This window comes from Xenopus laevis, chromosome 9_10S, assembly GCF_017654675.1.
Source record: "Xenopus laevis strain J_2021 chromosome 9_10S, Xenopus_laevis_v10.1, whole genome shotgun sequence".
Classification (NCBI taxonomy): domain Eukaryota; kingdom Metazoa; phylum Chordata; class Amphibia; order Anura; family Pipidae; genus Xenopus; species Xenopus laevis.
In genome coordinates this window covers 27,427,224-27,445,992 of record NC_054388.1, presented here as the reverse complement: position 1 = coordinate 27,445,992, position 18,769 = coordinate 27,427,224, and positions in this window count along the sequence as shown.

Genomic DNA, 18,769 nt, shown 5'->3' with positions numbered 1-18,769 from the left:
ATAGGACACAACTGTTCAGTAAGTTCGCAATTCATCCTAAGCATTCAGCTCAGATTCAGTAGCAACAGCTATGACCCATGTGGACCCCCTCAAGTCACTGATTGGTTAATGCCTGGTAACCAATCAGTGGAAAGCTGCAAAGCAGGAGATCGTGTCCTGGCTATCTCCCATCGCCCATCCTTAGTTTAAAAATAAAGAAGAAAGATTGTAATAGAAGCATTCATGATATCATGTTTAATCAGATTTTCACAAGATTTTAATATTTTTATGGCAGTTATTGATCGTGACCTCCGCTGAGAATTTCCGTGTTTCGTTCGCCGGTGAATAGATTCTCAAAACTGCAGGGAAAATCCACTGTGTCATAAAAATTTGGCTCGTATGCATAAAAATTGACGAGCATCAAAATTATTCAGACGCCTATTGACTTTATGCATTTGGACAAAATAGGCAAGCATATAAAAACTGTTGCGGGCGTTGAAATTGACGTGCGTCAAAATAATTTTCATGTCCATTGACTTCAATGCGTTTTGCAAATTTTTCACTGTTTCTCAAATTTTAAGCGGAACAGGACAAATTCGCCCATCACTATTCTACACACATCGAAAAACAAGAGAAAGCAGTAAAACCCCACACGACCTTATTAAAATTAATTGAGATCTAATTATATAAGTGCTTAGTGCTACTATAAACATATGCCTAGTTCTCAATCAATTTATCACCAACATACAATTAATGATATTTCAATCGATTGTGTTAATACAAACAATTATGATTAAAGTGCTTAAGTGCTATAAACTAGGTGCTGTGACCTCCAACAAAATGTATATTTAAAAAGGTAAGATTTCAATAATGAGCTATTTTTTTTTTTTTAAAAAAGGGTTTGAAGGCTCGCCGGCCTACGTTTCGCTTACACTTTATCAAGGCAAAAACCTTTTTTTTTTTTGCCTTGATAAAGCGTAAGCGAAACGTACGTCGGCGAGCCTTCAAACCCATTTTTAAAAAAAAAAAAAAAAAAAAAAAGCTCATTATTGAAATCTTACCTTTTTAAACTTTAATTGAATCTCGGATCCAGAGAAATGTAATGGAATTGTAGCGCTATTAGCGCAGCATTCATTCCTTTTATTCTCTTTTATCTCTAAGGCACTGAGGATTTGTTGGTTTTATAGCAAAGTTAGCTCTCCTTACAAGACGTTAAACGTAGTAACGAGACCACAGTCCTCAGTGTTCTGCCTTTCTCCCACGTGTGGTGTCCCAGGGCTTAGAACAACGCAGCTAGTTTCTTCGGGACAACTCCACCTCTATACTATTTTCTAATTTCTAACTTTTTTTTTTTTCAACTGTATTTTTTATTAAAGGTCACATAGCAGAACAAATAAATGCATTGGTACACATCTAATTGGTACACATCCGTTAATAGAAACACATAATATCTGCATTCAATATTTGTCAGAGTATGGACCAACAGTATCTACTGTAACCTTAGGATTTTCAGAAAAGGAAAACAAAAAAGAGAAAACCAAAAGAAAAAAAAAAAAAAAGTAAAAGAAAAACACATTATGTGGTACAATATGCCAGCACCTCACAGGAGGAGGGGGTGGCTAATTTCTAACTTTTATTCATGAATTGCTGACGCTTTATTTTTAATTGTTTGATACCATGAACTCACTTTAAAATTATAACTACAGCACTAGCACCTTAATTAATTCATATAAGAACCATGAACTTTTAGATTATTCATCAATTGTGTGTAGATACATTTTGTTCGAGGTCACAGCACCTAGTTTATAGCACTTAAGCACTTTTATCATAACTGTTTGTATTAACACAATAGATTGAAATACCATTAATTGTATGTTGGTGATAAATTTATTAAGAACTAGGCATATGTTTATAGTAGCACTAAGCACTTATATAATTAGACCTCAATTAATTTTAGTAAGGTAGTGTGGGGTTTTACTGCTTTCTCTTGTTTTTAGTATCCCTATTCTGGTTTATATACCTCTACACAGCCTGAAATTGGGTAATACAAGTGAGTGAACATTAATTAAAGTGAACTATATTTTTGTTTGTATTCTACACACATCTGTCACATCAATCTTATGTCATCTATTTATTCTGAATTAAAAATGACATACTGTATAGTGACACAGTTAAACACTAGACTTTGAAGCAACATGCCAAACAAGTACATTTGGGTTTGCAAGTCTGGTTCATGGCCTTAGCTGGCTAAAGAATCATCTGTTTTCATTTGGATTAGTAGCATCCAATCAAAATAAATCCAGTGTCCAAAGGCTCTCTGTACTAGCCCTCTAAATGCAGATTTGCTCAGCAGCATTGGTTTGCAATCCTGTGTTAGGATCATGCACACAGGAGTCCAATCTGGGCCTGACTTCCTAAACTAGCTTTGTATAATAATTTTCAACAAAAGTTTAAAATATAACAAGATTATTTTTTTAATTATGCTCTTAAAGGGAACAAAGCATTTTTCACAAAAATATTACTAAAAAGTTCCAATAAAATACAGCTAGAGTTATTTACAGTTGTATTGTGAAGATGTCAGGTTGTGAATTCAGACTGCTACCTGGTTGCCATGGCTTAATTACCCTACCAACCAGACACCAACCTGGACGAAAGAATGAAAATAAATATAAATATTAAAAAAATAAGAAGAATGATAAAATGAAAACTTCACCCTTACAGAAGGCCAGAATAATGGACAATAGGAAGATGAATAATTTGAGATAAAGAAAATTTGATTAAAATAGTTTATGGTCTTTGGGAGGATATTTCCCAATAGCAACACACCACCATCAAAAATACACTTTATGGAAGAAGTATCAAGGCACCCATTTAAAATTGCATGTCCTTAGTTGGAACATTCACTGCTAGGTTCTAAACTGTCTCTAGAAGCAACACCAGCAGTACAAGAATTATGCATTAAAATACTCAAGCCCAACATCTCAATGAGCATGGCAAAGTGTCAGCACCATTGAATGGGTTCTCTGGATTAATGAACTGTATTTGTTATGTGGCTAAATTGATAATGATAATGTCCCTATGCACAAATAGGGTTCATACAGACTTGGATTTGGAGAAATGGGAGTAGAAAAACTTTAATGGCCTGCACCAAGTCCTGATTTCTGGAATGCCAACCGTGAGCCAAGACTTATAAATGCTTTTGGGGTTGAATTGAAACAAATTCCACATACATCTCTAATACAGTCTATATCCCATGCAGTACTTACATTTACCCACACTACATTACATTGTACTTCATAATCCAGGAACCCTCAGCAATAAAACATTGTCTGGCACTATGGGGTCCGTTTACTAAAGCGCAATAAAAATATTCGCTCAAAATATAGACAAATTTGTCGCCAAATATGTTTTCGCCAGTTTACTAACCTGCGGTAAAAATAAATTTGCGAATTTTCTTGCGCAAAAATATGTTTTCGCCAGTTATCGCATTCGCTGAAAATAAAGCTACGTACACATTAACGCCTGGTTTACTAAACAGCGAAATGTGCAAAAGACAAAATTTACGCAAGAATATTCGCAATATATTACCGCCACCTATGTAGTGGCGTAAAAGTATTTTCTCACCAGAATATTCTCAAGGGGCAGGAAATATCCCATAATACTGTTTATTTTACCCATCATTCTTTGCTGACAGGAGAGAGATCTGTAGCTATTGCTGGCAGGATGCTTTGGCTTCTGCTTCTATCTGTTGCAACAGCAGCAGTTTCAGCTCAGAGCCTTATTATTGGCAGCGGGTATCACAGTCCAAGGATTCGTCAGCCTCTACGCTCTTTTGGTTTCATTGTGATTGGCTACATTAAACTGTGCATTTCTATGAAGCAAAGAGATTGACTGGTATGATTTCTTGTTCATATGATTCTATTGGCAGAAGGGTTTATATGATTCATATAAAATTGGTATCACTCTGGTAATGTTGTTGGATGTTATAATCATCAGTCAATAAAGTTTATGAGTTTTGAAGATGCATTTCTGCCCATAAATGTCACAGTAAAAATTGCCATAATAACCGCCATAAAACAAGACTATTTTATAGCATAAATATTCGCAAAAACGTAATTTGTCGCCAGAAAATTCGCAACTCGCTAAAATTACCGCTAACGTAAGCAGGTTCATTAACGTAGTTACCGCAAGTGATCGCAATGACTTCTGAGCGCATCACTGTTTAGTAAACTTAGTCGCTGCGAATATTCTGGCGGAAAAATATTCTCAGCGATAATATGCGGAAACTTAAAGTCAGATTTACCGCACTTTAGTAAACGGACCCCTATGTACTTTGCATCACATCATTGTTGATTCATCTGATATACAGAGATGCTTGGGGTATATTTTGCATTAAGAAATACAATCCTGAGCATGAGACAGTTTATATGCTGCTAGAAAAACATCTTCATGTTTTAGAATCACTTTCAGAATATATAATCAGGATTGTGCTGACCTCCAGTGGTAGAAATCACAATACAATTTGGGATCTGGCTTTGTCGTTGTGGTGAATTATCATTGCTGAAAAAGTTTACAAAGCATTGTATATGTGTATAAATATATACAAATGGTAGTTCAAGGTGTGAATGCAGACATTAAAGAATGTGTTTAAAAAATAACTTTAAACTTAGCTGCCAAAATACATAAATAGAGACATTTAGCATTAATAGGGATCTAAATTCTTGAAACACATCAATGTAAAATTGCTCTTATGAGCACACTGAAGAACATAAAAAAAGGAACAGTAACATCAAAAAATGAATGTGTTTTAAAGTAATGAAAATATAAACTACTGTTGCCCTGCACTGGTGCAACTGAAGAGTTTGCTCCAGAAGCTCTAAAATAGTTTATATAAACAAGCTACTGTGTAGCTATGGGGGCAGCCACTCAAAGCTGAAAAAGGGATAAAAGGCACAGGATACACAGCAGATAACAGATAAGCAGTGTAGTATACAATGGGATTCTTCAGAACTTATCTATTTTCTACTGTGCATTCTGTGCTGGAATGGCTGCCCTCATAGCTACACAGCGGCTTGTTTAAATAAGCTATAGATGCGTTTCTAAAGCAAATACACCAGTTTTACCAATACAGGGCACCACTGCATTATATTGTCATTCCTTTACAACACTTTTATTTTTTGGTGTTACTGTTCTTTTAATACACTGGGATTGCCAATAAATTAGGCACCCTTGGAATACTAAATCACAAATTCTCCCTTGGCCCGATGTTCCTGTTCAGTAAAAATGTAATTAATGTAGCCCTATATCCTTCACTCTCCATTAAAGACTTACATTAGTTTCATTTAAGATATAATTAGTCTGCACTTAATGACCTACACTTTATCTCATCAGCCACTTAGACGGGCAGATTTACTGGTTACAGTTTTGCACCTATTACCTTGCTTGCCTCTAGTATATGAGCCCTATATCAATGCAGATCTGATAGCACTAGGCTTGTAGGCATACAAGGTACAAACAATTTTATAACAAGAATCCATAAAAGATAATCACCTTGTGACAGTCCCCTCCAGGGATGTTATATTTAATGAAGATCAGCAGCTCTTCTATTCTGCTAATCCCTCCAACAAGGCTGAGGCCAAGACTTGTTTCTTTGGTTACAGTAATTATCTGGACTGAGTTCTTACTAGACAATAAACAAAAGTCCATATATATACTAAGAAAAGGCACACTGGCACACAAGCTGTGAATGCAGGTGAACACCTTGCAAAGTTTTATTACCGGAAGTGCAACGTTTCGGGGCAAGCCCCTTTGTCAAGCATATATATACTGACATTAACAGCTGCTTCCTTTGACTCAAACCCCCCCCCCCTGCTTAGTGCCCAGATTGCCTAAGAAATCCTTTCTTTGAATAAGTATTGGGAAAAATAGTATATAGCTGGCTCCCACCCCAGTCAGTAACATCATACGCTAGATTTATCCACAATTTAGCAACTGAATCAGATGTTAAAAGCAGTCAAACAAGACTCAATTTTACAGCTCATGGTATGGAAGAAGCACACAGTTTCTCATTCTCCCTTTATGGCAGCATTGCTGGTAAGGAAATTGATGTAAATCTGCATTAAGCCACCTCTACAGCTGCCAGCACCTCAGAGACACTGCTGCATCCATATTTGTGCCAGCTGATGTGATTTGTGTTGCAGTTGTGTATTTTTACATGTTTATATGTTGTCGATTGCAAACATACTCATTGCATGTTCTGTTATTTGTTACAGTTTCCCCTCTACTCCATTTGCCTATCCAGTAAAATCTCCATGCTCAGTCTCTTTATTGGATTGTGGGGAGGTTTAGCTGCATGTCAAATTACACACTGCCCCAGGGTAATACATAGGAAGGAAAGAAGAGTTGTTATATTTTGGGTAGCCGAGGATAGGAGTAGAGTATAACAGTGCTTTATTAGCAGAGTCATGCAGGCATTACACAAGCTACCAGGAAGTACCAGGAAGTATGCACAGTATAAGTATGAGCACAGTGACATCTACATCAACACCACATCAACACCACAAGAGTGAAACAGCGGCTACCAAGCAGGTATGTATGTATGTATGTATGTATGTATATTTTATTTGTAAAGCGCTCCTTGAGGGCAAAGCACTGTACAGCAAAACAATAAATTAGTAGTAACAAACAAGGGGGTCATTGGAATAAAAAGTAACAATATATGCATTATTAGAAATACAATTCACATAAATATTAAAAATATATAATTACAATACAGATTAAGTGCTCAGTGTCAACAGCAGTAGTAGTGGGGGGTACAACCAAGCGGTTGCTCTGGGGTTGCTGCCAGCTATAAAGGTGGCTTAATGTAGCTTTAAGTCCATTTGCTTACCAGCGATGCTACCATAAAGGGAGAATGCAAAACTGTGTGCTTCTTTCACAGCATGGACTGTAAAATAGAGTCTTAGCTCCCACATGGCAATGTGTTAAGTCACATTTTGGGAGTATGATTAGTTCAAATGTAGTGCTATTACTGGCCTTATAGAAGTGTTGGTTAGAACCCTGAAATGAGTAATGCAATGTAGCAGCATGATAACAATTTGTGCTGGAGACATGACAATGGCAAATAATTTAAAACCACAAAATAAAAAGGACTGTAAGTTTGCAAGTGTGCTTATATCTATAACTTATAAAAATGTATGTTTCTTTTAATATGGTTCTACACAGCAGAGGTTGTTTGTGGTCTACAGTACCTTTATTCCAAGGGCATTGTTCATCGATTAGTAACCAATCTCATCTCTGATGAATTTTTCTCTAAATTTTAGACAGATCCATTTTATTTATATTCAGTGGTAAATATCCTATCTTGTAAGATATTTTAGGACATGGGTCACTTAGAGTTGTAGCAATTTAATTATTCCTATTAGAGGACAAAGTCCAATACATGGGGGTGGGGGTCAATTTGTTTGCCCAAGTCATGATTGTTCTTATACTGTATCGACATAAAACCAGCAAATATTATTTTGGACCGATATGTACACATAAAAATATGTGATTTTGGATTGGTTGTTCACAACATGTTCATTAACAGAATGACCAGAGCCCATATTGGATCCTACAGATACATGGTTCCGGAGGTGAGAAACCACAGCATAGTAACAGTTGCTTAGTTAGAAAACAGATATACTTTTGGATACATTTAAGCAGTATATTTAAGTATAATTTAAATATAAACATGGATATATTTAAGCAATTCCTGCTTGTTTTAACTATTTTTCCTCTAAGGTCATAATACAATGCAGCTGCAGACTGGAGGTTACTTGGTGATTTTATATACCGAATGGCCACAGGCAGATCTCCATTCTACATTGGTCATGTCTGATCGCTAGTACAGGAGTCAACTGTATGTGATGAGCCCAATTACCCTGAGTGGCTTAATGAAAAACTGAAGGAGCTACTGCAAAAGGTGGGAATGAGCATTTGGTAATTAGTTATAGAATTTATATTAGAATATTCTAAAATATATATGGTATGATTTTATTGTACAAGTAATGTGTGGTTTGCCTGGTTGCCTGATTATCATTTCTTTCTTATAGCAGACATTTACATTTGAGTACATTTTAATTATATAGTAAAAGGGGATAACTTAAATAATATTTTATTTATTGGGTAGAAGAATGCTTATGTGCAATGGTGTGCAATGGTTTTAAGAAATAAAATCAAGTATTCATTGGGTAAAATAGGGGAAAGTGTAACACAAAAAATGTTTCAGTTAACAGGTAATAAAGTAAGTTTTCAATTATAAGAATATATTATGTATTGGGTAGAACAAGTCTATTCCTTTGTTCCTATTTCATTATTTGTTATATATTCATTATATATAACTGTTAGTTTATAAGAATACATTAGCTGTTTTCATGATAAGTATATTAGGCATTGTTAACATTTTAATATTTTATTATTTATTGTATAGATATTCATTATATAGACAAAAGTATATTTTAATTATATATTATAAATATTTGATAGAGCATAATTTAAATTATAGTTAGTTTTGGTTTGGATTATGGTGTATGAATATGTGAGAGAATGGAGACACAAAAGAGCTAAGGGCATAATTATGATGTTAACAGGCCATCAAAGTGGGGGTCTCTACACAGAGATAAATGCTTAGCATTATCAATACTTTATGTATATTTATTTCCTGATGCAGACAAAGGTTAGAAATATGAATTGTGTGCATTATGCTATGTTTTCACTATCAACACAATTTACTGTACATAGCACAGAGTATGGATGTTATTTAACCTTGTAATTTCATATACTGGACACTGGATGGCAGTTGAGTAACACAGTGTTTTTAATTCTGTTTGGCCACACTGATGTTCATAATTTTTCTAGGACAACTCAATCCTTCAATTTAAAAACCAAAATAAAAATACAAAAGCCATCATTTGGATCTGGAATTTCTCTGTGTTTATATGTAGAGATGTCGCGAACTGTTCGCCGGCGAACTTGTTCGCGCGAACATCGGGTGTTCGCGCTCGCCGGAAGTTCGCGAACGTCGCGCGACGTTCGCCATTATAGGGTTCGCCATTGTTGGCGCTTTTTTTTGCCCTCTCACCCCAGACCAGCAGGTACATGGCAGCCAATCAGGAAGCTCTCCCCTGGACCACTCCCCTTCCCTATAAAAACCGAAGCCCTGCAGCGTTTTTTCACTCTGCCTGTGTGTGCTGAAGAGATAGTGTAGGGAGAGAGCTGCTGCCTGTTAGTGATTTCAGGGACAGTTGAAAGTTTGCTGGCTAGTAATCGTTTTGATACTGCTCTGTTATTGGAGGGACAGAAGTCTGCAGGGGTTTGAGGGACATTTAAGCTTAGGTAGCTTTGCTGGCTAGTAATCTACCTTCTACTGCAGTGCTCTGTATGTAGCTGCAGTGGGCAGCTGTCCTGCTTCTGATCTCATCTGCTGACTGCTGCAATAACAGTAGTCCTTGTAAGGACTGCTTTTATTTATTTTTTTGTTGTTTTACTACTACTACTACTACTACTATAAGAGCCCAGTGCTATTAGTCTAGCAGTGTTGGGGAGTGGGACTGGTGTGCTAATCTGCTGCTCCTAGTAGTTCAGCAGCACCAACTTTAATTTTTTTTTTTAATATTCATTTTTTTTTTATTTTACTTTTTTTATTTTACTATCGCTGTAGTAGTGTATAAGTTGACCTTTTAGGCATTATTTGCCCTGTAGGCATTATTTGCACACTGTTTTCTTCAACCCGCCATCTAGCTGTGTGACCTTGTTCACATTCTGTCTAAATATCCATAATATTACCGTCTCCAGAAAAAACACCGGAGTGACTTTTTTCAAGCAGCCATAATATATTTTACGTAATCCGTATCCACCGCTGTAGTAGTGTATACGTTGACCTTGTAGGCATTATTTGCACACTGTTTTCTTCAACCCGCCATCTAGCTGTGTGAGCTTGTTCACATTTTGTCTAAATATTGATAATATTATCGTCTCTAGAAAAACCACTTGAGTTACTTTTTTTCAAGCAGCATTCATATATTTTACGTAATCCGTATCCACCGCTGTAGTAGTGTATACGTTGACCTTGTAGGCATTATTTGCACAGTGTTTTCTTCAACCCGCCATCTAGCTGTGTGACCTTGTTCACATTCTGTCTAAATATCCATAATATTACCGTCTCCAGAAAAAACACCGGAGTGACTTTTTTCAAGCAGCCATAATATATTTTACGTAATCCGTATCCACCGCTGTAGTAGTGTATACGTTGACCTTGTAGGCATTATTTGCACACTGTTTTCTTCAACCCGCCATCTAGCTGTGTGAGCTTGTTCACATTTTGTCTAAATATTGATAATATTATCGTCTCTAGAAAAACCACTTGAGTTACTTTTTTTCAAGCAGCATTCATATATTTTACGTAATCCGTATCCACCGCTGTAGTAGTGTATACGTTGACCTTGTAGGCATTATTTGCACAGTGTTTTCTTCAACCCGCCATCTAGCTGTGTGACCTTGTTCACATTCTGTCTAAATATCCATAATATTACCGTCTCCAGAAAAAACACCGGAGTGACTTTTTTCAAGCAGCCATAATATATTTTACGTAATCCGTATCCACCGCTGTAGTAGTGTATACGTTGACCTTGTAGGCATTATTTGCACACTGTTTTCTTCAACCCGCCATCTAGCTGTGTGACCTTGTTCACATTCTGTCTAAATATCCATAATATTACCGTCTTCAGAAAAAACACCGGAGTGACTTTTTTCAAGCAGCCATAATATATTTTACGTAATCCGTATCCACCGCTGTAGTAGTGTATACGTTGACCTTGTAGGCATTATTTGCACACTGTTTTCTTCAACCCGCCATCTAGCTGTGTGAGCTTGTTCACATTTTGTCTAAATATCCATAATATTACCGTCTCCAGAAAAAACACCGGAGTGACTTTTTTCAAGCAGCCATAATATATTTTACGTAATCCGTATCCACCGCTGTAGTAGTGTATACGTTGACCTTGTAGGCATTATTTGCACAGTGTTTTCTTCAACCCGCCATCTAGCTGTGTGACCTTGTTCACATTCTGTCTAAATATCCATAATATTACCGTCTCCAGAAAAAACACCGGAGTGACTTTTTTCAAGCAGCCATAATATATTTTACGTAATCCGTATCCACCGCTGTAGTAGTGTATACGTTGACCTTGTAGGCATTATTTGCACACTGTTTTCTTCAACCCGCCATCTAGCTGTGTGAGCTTGTTCACATTTTGTCTAAATATTGATAATATTATCGTCTCTAGAAAAACCACTTGAGTTACTTTTTTTCAAGCAGCATTCATATATTTTACGTAATCCGTATCCACCGCTGTAGTAGTGTATACGTTGACCTTGTAGGCATTATTTGCACACTGTTTCTTCAACCCGCCATCTAGCTGTGTGTATTATCGTTTCCAGAAAAACCAACTGAGTTTTTGTTGTTGTTGTTGTTTTTTTAAAAATAATGCCAGGCAAAGGCAGGCCGCCACGCAGAGGCCGTGCTAGGGGCCGTGCTGCTATGCAATCCTGTGGCCCTAGCAAATTGCCCAGTTTTAAAAAGCCAATGACCCTGAACTCCCAAAATGCTGAAGAGGTAGTTGACTGGCTTACACAGCACACCCCATCCTCTACCGTTTCTAACTTTACCACAACATCCTCCTCATCCTCCACTGCTATGGCCACCCCACGTAACACTTCCTCCACCACCGGTGCCCCTTCTTCACTGGGGTCAGAGGAGTTATTTTCCCATGAGTTTCTTGAACTGAGTAATGCGCAACCATTATTGCCAGAAGAAGATGAAGGAGATGAGGACCTTACACCAGATTTAATTCTGGCAGAGAACACGACAGAGATGGACATAATGAGTGATGAGGAGGAGGTCCCCGCTGCTGCTTCCTTCTGTGATGTGTCAGAAGAAATTGATGCATCTGAGGAGAATGATGATGAGGAGATTGATGTTTTGTGGGTGCCTAGTAGAAGAGAGCAAGAGGAGGGTAGTTCAGATGGAGAGACGGAGAGTCAGAGAGGCAGTAGGAGAATAAGACTTAGAAGAAGCAGGGAGGACAGCCCGCAGGGATCAGTAGGGCAACAACATGTATCGGCACCTGTGTTCAGCCGGCCAACGCACCCGCCATTGCCGCCAATGCCGCCAACTTCTACTGTTACCGCCAGATCGCACACTTCCAAAAAGTCAGCAGTGTGGGATTTTTTTAATGTGTGTGCCTCTGACAAAAGCATTGTAATTTGCAATGAGTGCAGTCAGAAACTGAGCCTTGGTAAGCCCAACAGCCACATAGGTACAACTTCTATGCGAAGGCACATGAGCGGCAAGCACAAAGCACTTTGGGAGCAACACCTCAAAGGCAACAGGCAAACTAAAAGCCACACTCCTTCTGGTCCAGCATCTTACTGCTCTACCTCTGCTCTCCTTGACCCGTCTGAACCACCCTCCACTCCGCCTTCCACCTTGACCACCTGTTCCCATTCCCAGTCATCTGCCACCAGCCAAGTTTCTGTGAAGGCCATGTTTGAGCGTAAGAAGCCAATGTCTGACTGTCACCCCCTTGCCCGGCGTCTGACAGCTGGCTTGTCTGCACTCTTAGCCCGCCAGCTTTTACCATACCAGCTGGTGGACTCTGAGGCCTTCCGCAAATTTGTAGCAATTGGGACACCGCAGTGGAAGGTACCCAGCCGCAATTTTTTTTCTAAAAAGGGAATACCACACCTGTACCAACATGTGCAGAGCCAAGTTACCGCATCTCTGTCACTTAGTGTTGGGCCAAAGGTCCATATGACTACTGACGCATGGTCCTCCAAGCATGGTCAGGGCAGGTATGTCACCTACACTGCCCACTGGGTGAACTTGGTAATGGCTGGGAAGCAGGGAATGGGTAGCTCAACAACAACAGTGGAGTTGGTGTCACCGCCACGGATTGCACGCGGTTCTGCCACCACCTCTACTCCTCCATCGCTCTCTACCTCGTCTTCTTCTTCTTCTTACTCTGCTGCTGGGTCCTCCTTCTCCTCCTCCACACCTGTGCACCCCCAGCTCCCCCTAGGCTATTCGACGTGCCAGGTACGCCGTTGTCACGCTGTCTTGGGGATGACGTGCCTGGAAAGCAAAAACCATACCGGATCTGTACTCCTGTCATCTCTGCAGTCACAGGCCGATCGGTGGCTGACCCCACACCAACTGCAGATCGGAAAAGTGGTGTGTGACAATGGAAGCAATCTGTTGGCAGCGTTGAGACTAGGCAATTTAACACATGTGCCCTGCATGGCACATGTGTTAAATTTAATAGTCCAACGTTTTGTCTCCAAGTACCCAGGATTCCAGGACGTTCTCACCCAGTCCAGAAAGGTGTCGGCCCATTTCAGACGTTCCTACACAGCCATGGCACGCCTTGCTGACATTCAGCAGCGCTACAACATGCCAGTCAGGCGTTTGATTTCTGACAGCCAGACTCGCTGGAATTCAACGCTCCTTATGTTGGAACGTCTGCTGCAACAACAAAGGGCCGTCAACGAGTACCTTTTTGAACTGGGTGGTAGGACTGGATCTGCACAGCTGGGGATTTTTTTCCCCCGTTACTGGGTGCTTATGCGCGATGCCTGCAGGCTCATGCGACCTTTTGAAGAGGTGACAAATATGGTCAGTCGCACCGAAGGCACCATCAGCGACCTAATACCCTTCGCTTTATTCCTGGAGCGTGCCGTGCGACGAGTGACAGATGAGGCTGTAGACCAGCGTGACGAGGAGCTGGAAGCGCACGATTTCTGGTCGGAATCACCAGAACGAACCCAGGCACCTGCTGCAACGCAGGGAGAGGTGCCAGAAGTGGAGTCAGAGGAGGAAGGTGGCTTTGTGGAGGAGGAGGAGGAGGACCAACAGGAGCAGGCTTCCCAGGGGGCTAGTGGTGACCTTTTGGGGACCCCTGGTCTTGTACGTGGCTGGGGGGAGGAGACCGTGGATGATGCAGTCCTTGATAATGAGGAAGCGGAGATGGATAGCTCTGCATCCAACCTTGTGAGAATGGGGTCTTTCATGCTGTCATGCCTGTTGAAGGACCCCCGTATCAAGAGGCTTAAGGAGAAGGACCTGTACTGGGTCGCAACGCTACTAGACCCTCGGTACAAGCATAAAGTGTCAGAAATGTTACCAACATACCACAAGTCCGAAAAGATGCGGCATTTACAAACCAGCCTGCAAAACATGTTGTACAATGCTTTTAAGGGTGATGTCACTTCAGGAACTCATCAACATTCCAGGGGCAGAGGTGCCAGTAATCCTGCCACGAGCACACCTGCAAGGACAAAGCCCTTTGGCCAGTCTGTAACGTCAGACATGCAAATGTTTTTCTGTCCAAGGCAGCGCCACAACCCTTCTGGATCCACCCTCAAAGAACGCCTCGACCGGCAGGTAGCGGACTACCTGGCATTAACTGCAGATATCGACACTCTGAGGAGCGATGAACCCCTGGACTACTGGGTGCGCAGGCTTGATCTGTGGCCAGAGCTGTCACAATTTGCCATGAACCTCTTGTCTTGCCCAGCCTCAAGTGTGCTCTCAGAAAGGACCTTCAGTGCAGCAGGAGGGATTGTAACTGAGAAGAGAACTCGCCTAGGTCACAAAAGTGTCGATTACCTGACCTTTATTAAAATGAATGAGGGGTGGATCTCGGAGGGTTACTGCACGCCGGAAGACTTGTTCTGACTTCTATGCAGCTGTCCTTCTCTTCAAGCCTCATGACTCCACACACAGCTGTCCTTTAGCGTCCTCCTCCTCCCTCCGCCACCGTTACAAACTAGGGTGCAAACCCTACTGGTTTAATTTTTTCTGGCCTCTGTGCTTCAGTGGCTGCAACCAAAAAAACTGGGCAAACAATGTCTACAAGGTCAACGTATGGCAAAAAATGACTATTTTCAGCATTTATATGGCATATTTTTTCTGGCAACTGTGCTTCAGTGGCTGCGTCCAAAAAAATGCATATTTTCTGCATTTATATGGCATAATTTTTCTGGCCTCTGTGCTTCAGTGGCTGCAACCAAAAAAATGCATATTTTCAGCATTTATATGGCATAATTTTTCTGGCCTCTGTGCTTCAGTGGCTGCAACCAAAAAATTTATATTTTCAGCATTTATATGGCATAATTTTTTTGGCCTCTGTGCTTCAGTGGCTGCAACCAAAAAAATGCATATTTTCAGCATTTATATGGCATAATTTTTCTGGCAACTGTGCTTCAGTGGCTGCGACCAAAAAAATGACTATTTTCAGCATTTATATGGCATATTTTTTCTGGCCTCTGTGCTTCAGTGGCTGCGGCCAAAAAAACTGGGCAAACAATGCCTACAAGGTCAACGACGTTGACCTTGTAGGCATTGTTTGCCCAGTTTTTTTGGCCGCAGCCACTGAAGCACAGAGGCCAGAAAAAATATGCCATATAAATGCTGAAAATAGTAATTTTTTGCCATACGTTGACTCAACGTATATGGCAAAAAATGACTATTTTCAGCATTTATATGGCATATTTTTTCTGGCAACTGTGCTTCAGTGGCTGCGACCAAAAAAACTGGGCAAACAATGCCTACAAGGTCAACGTATGGCAAAAAATGACTATTTTCAGCATTTATATGGCATATTTTTTCTGGCAACTGTGCTTCAGTGGCTGCAACCAAAAAAACTGGGCAAACAATGTCTACAAGGTCAACGTATGGCGAAAAATTACTATTTTCAGCATTTATATGGCATATTTTTTATGGCAACTGTGCTTCAGTGGCTGCGTCCAAAAAAACTGGGCAAACAATGCCTACAAGGTCAACGTATGGCAGTTGTTTAAAGAGAACAGTAGATTACTAGCCAGCAAAGCTACCTAAGCTAAAATGTCCCTCAAATCCCTGCAGACTTCTGTCCCTCCAATACAGAGCAGTATCAAGCAGATTACTAGCCAGCAAACTTACTATCATCTGTCCCTGAAATCACTAACAGCTCTCCCCCTACACTATCTCTTCCAAGCACACACAGGCAGATTTTTCAGATACATTTTTGCCCTTGATCCCCCTCTGGCATGCCACTGTCCAGGTCGTTGCACCCTTTAAACAACTTTAAAATCATTTTTCTGGCCAGAAATGTCTTTTCTAGATGTTAAAGTTCGCCTTCCCATTGAAGTCTATGGGGTTCGCGAACCGTTCGCGAACCGCTCGCGTTTTTGCGCAAGTTCGCGAATATGTTCGCGAACTTTTTTTCCGACGTTCGCTACATCCCTATTTATATGTACTGTTTATGAGGCCTAATCTGTGAACCACTTCAGCAAATATGGGCAAAGGGTGAAGTCCTTTTGAGCATTATGTACAAATAATGGGCTATATACTTTGGCTGGTCGTGTAACACGATTGAAATTCAGCCTTCACTGCACATGTTCCAGAGATTTATTCTTCCAAGGCTCAGCACAAACCCAGAGCAAGGAGTCTAAACATTACATACATTGCAGGAAATTGCTAGTAAAAACGCAATTTGTTACTGCAGAACTGGCTACTTTGGCACTTTGAATGCTATGGCTTTTAAGCAAGTTGTGGTGGATGATAAATGTGAATGATATAAACATTTTAATGTCTTTATTAGTCAGAGAGAAGCACTCAGTGTGGCTGAAAACCCTTACTGAAGCCCTACTGTGCAAAAGGCCTACATCTGCATTCAGTGGGATCTTTTTTTTAAAAAAGAAACATAAAAAGGGACACCGATATGGTACCAATATGTTTTTATACAAGAAACAGCTGCCTGTTAAAATCATATCTAATGTGCATGCATTTTAAACATGGGTATCTTCATCCAATAGCAGTCCCAATCAAGTATAAAGACAAAAAAGATGAGGGCTCATTTACAAATGGCGGAGAAGAGTGCAAAGGACAGGTTCAAGCTAACAGGTTTTTTGCTTATTGCACCGTCCCCTGACATATGCATTCCTACAAGCAGGTCCTTGTTCTCCACAATACCAGCACTTCCATATTTCTACCTTGGCCCTACCAGTTGTCACGTACAGCTCCCTAAATTCAGAACAAGCGCTAAGCTCCCGCTCACGGCTCAATCTTCTGACTAGCAGCCGCCTTTGGCCTCGGGAGGAGTGCTCAGCTACTCAGATGCCGCCAGGTCTTAACTTGAGAGGAGCAAAGCAAGCATTCTGAACGAGCAAAGGGGCATGTTTGTTATCAAGGTTTACAACGTAAAGCAACACGATAAAGCATGGTTAGGCAGGCCAGTATGGGGTGCCGTTTGTCCCAAATTCATTCTGTATACAAAACTATCCCTAACACACAGAATTAATGTCTGTTATGGTATATAAGTATTTGTGACCATACACAGTTAAAAAATATACAAAAGACTATTAGAGAATGAAAACAAAATCTGGTTAGTGCATGTCAAGCTAGATTTGAATGACAAAATAGATATTTGTGACAGAAAGCAAGATTTTATAGTACAGGATTCATTCTTTCCACAAAATGAAAGCTCAATTTCACAAAACAGATAAAATATCCATTCTGTGAAGCAATACTTTCAGTCACATTCATGAACCAATAATAACAAAGCTTATTGTCATATAACAAACAAGTTGCAAGCTCTGCTCCACATGGCTGCATCATCCCTAAGGCATAGTATTTGGCCTGCTATAGAGGGTGCCCTCTAATGTCCCCTCTGCTGCATAGTAATAAACATGAACAAACATTTCCTAAAAGGGCTGCTGTTAAACACTACATAATTGGAAGTTTTTACAATTGGCTGAGAAATATAATGCTGCACTTATAATGATTGTAGAGAAAGAAGAGTATGCAAAACATAAATATAATCATTTAAGGTGGTTATTCTTATTATAGTAACCTGCTTGTGTGGCCATTTTGGTTAAGGGCATTCCTGCTGTTTTGTCATTGTCTTATGATTCACTCCTTTTCCTGTTTCCCCCTTCCTGTCTAAGCTGAGAGCAATAATGGGGCAGGCCACACTTACCTGCTATGTTGTAATAAATGTACTAGAATTAGGGGTGTAACTACAGAGGAAGCGGACCCTACAAGGGGCCCACGAGGTATAGGGGCCCATGAGGCCATAATTCATATACAGGTCCAATAAATATTGGTAAAACAAGTCAACCTCTAAACATTTTGGGGGCCTGAAAAACTATTTGCTGTGGGGCCCAGTAATATCTAGTTACATCACTGAGTTCAGAAGTTACTGTGCTTGTGTGGCTGCTTTGCCTGAACTAACACAGCAGAATCATTTAATCCACTACCAGCCAGTTTATCACACATCACATAGCAGCCTAACCCTTCATTATAATAGGTCTAATATCCCTTCAATGATGTGTGACAAACTCTAAGAGTCAGTTATAAGTTTTGTATATGATTGTTAGGCTCCAATGTCTCCTAATTAGGGACATTGTATAAGTAATACTGTCAAATATGAACTGCGCAGTTCCTTGCCCAGCTGCAATCCAGGTGCATGTTATATAGTGAATAAAGTACCCCCTTTTGTAAAATATAGGGATATTATAAGTTACCGAGGAGTTTCATGACCATATAAAAACACGAGGCCGAAGGCCGAGTGTTTTTATACAGGTCATGGAACTCCGAGGTAACTTATAATATCCTCATATTTTACAACTGGGGGTACTTTATTTATTATAATACACAAATTTCAATGAGTCATGTGACAGAAATGACATCAGAACTCACCGTTTATAACTG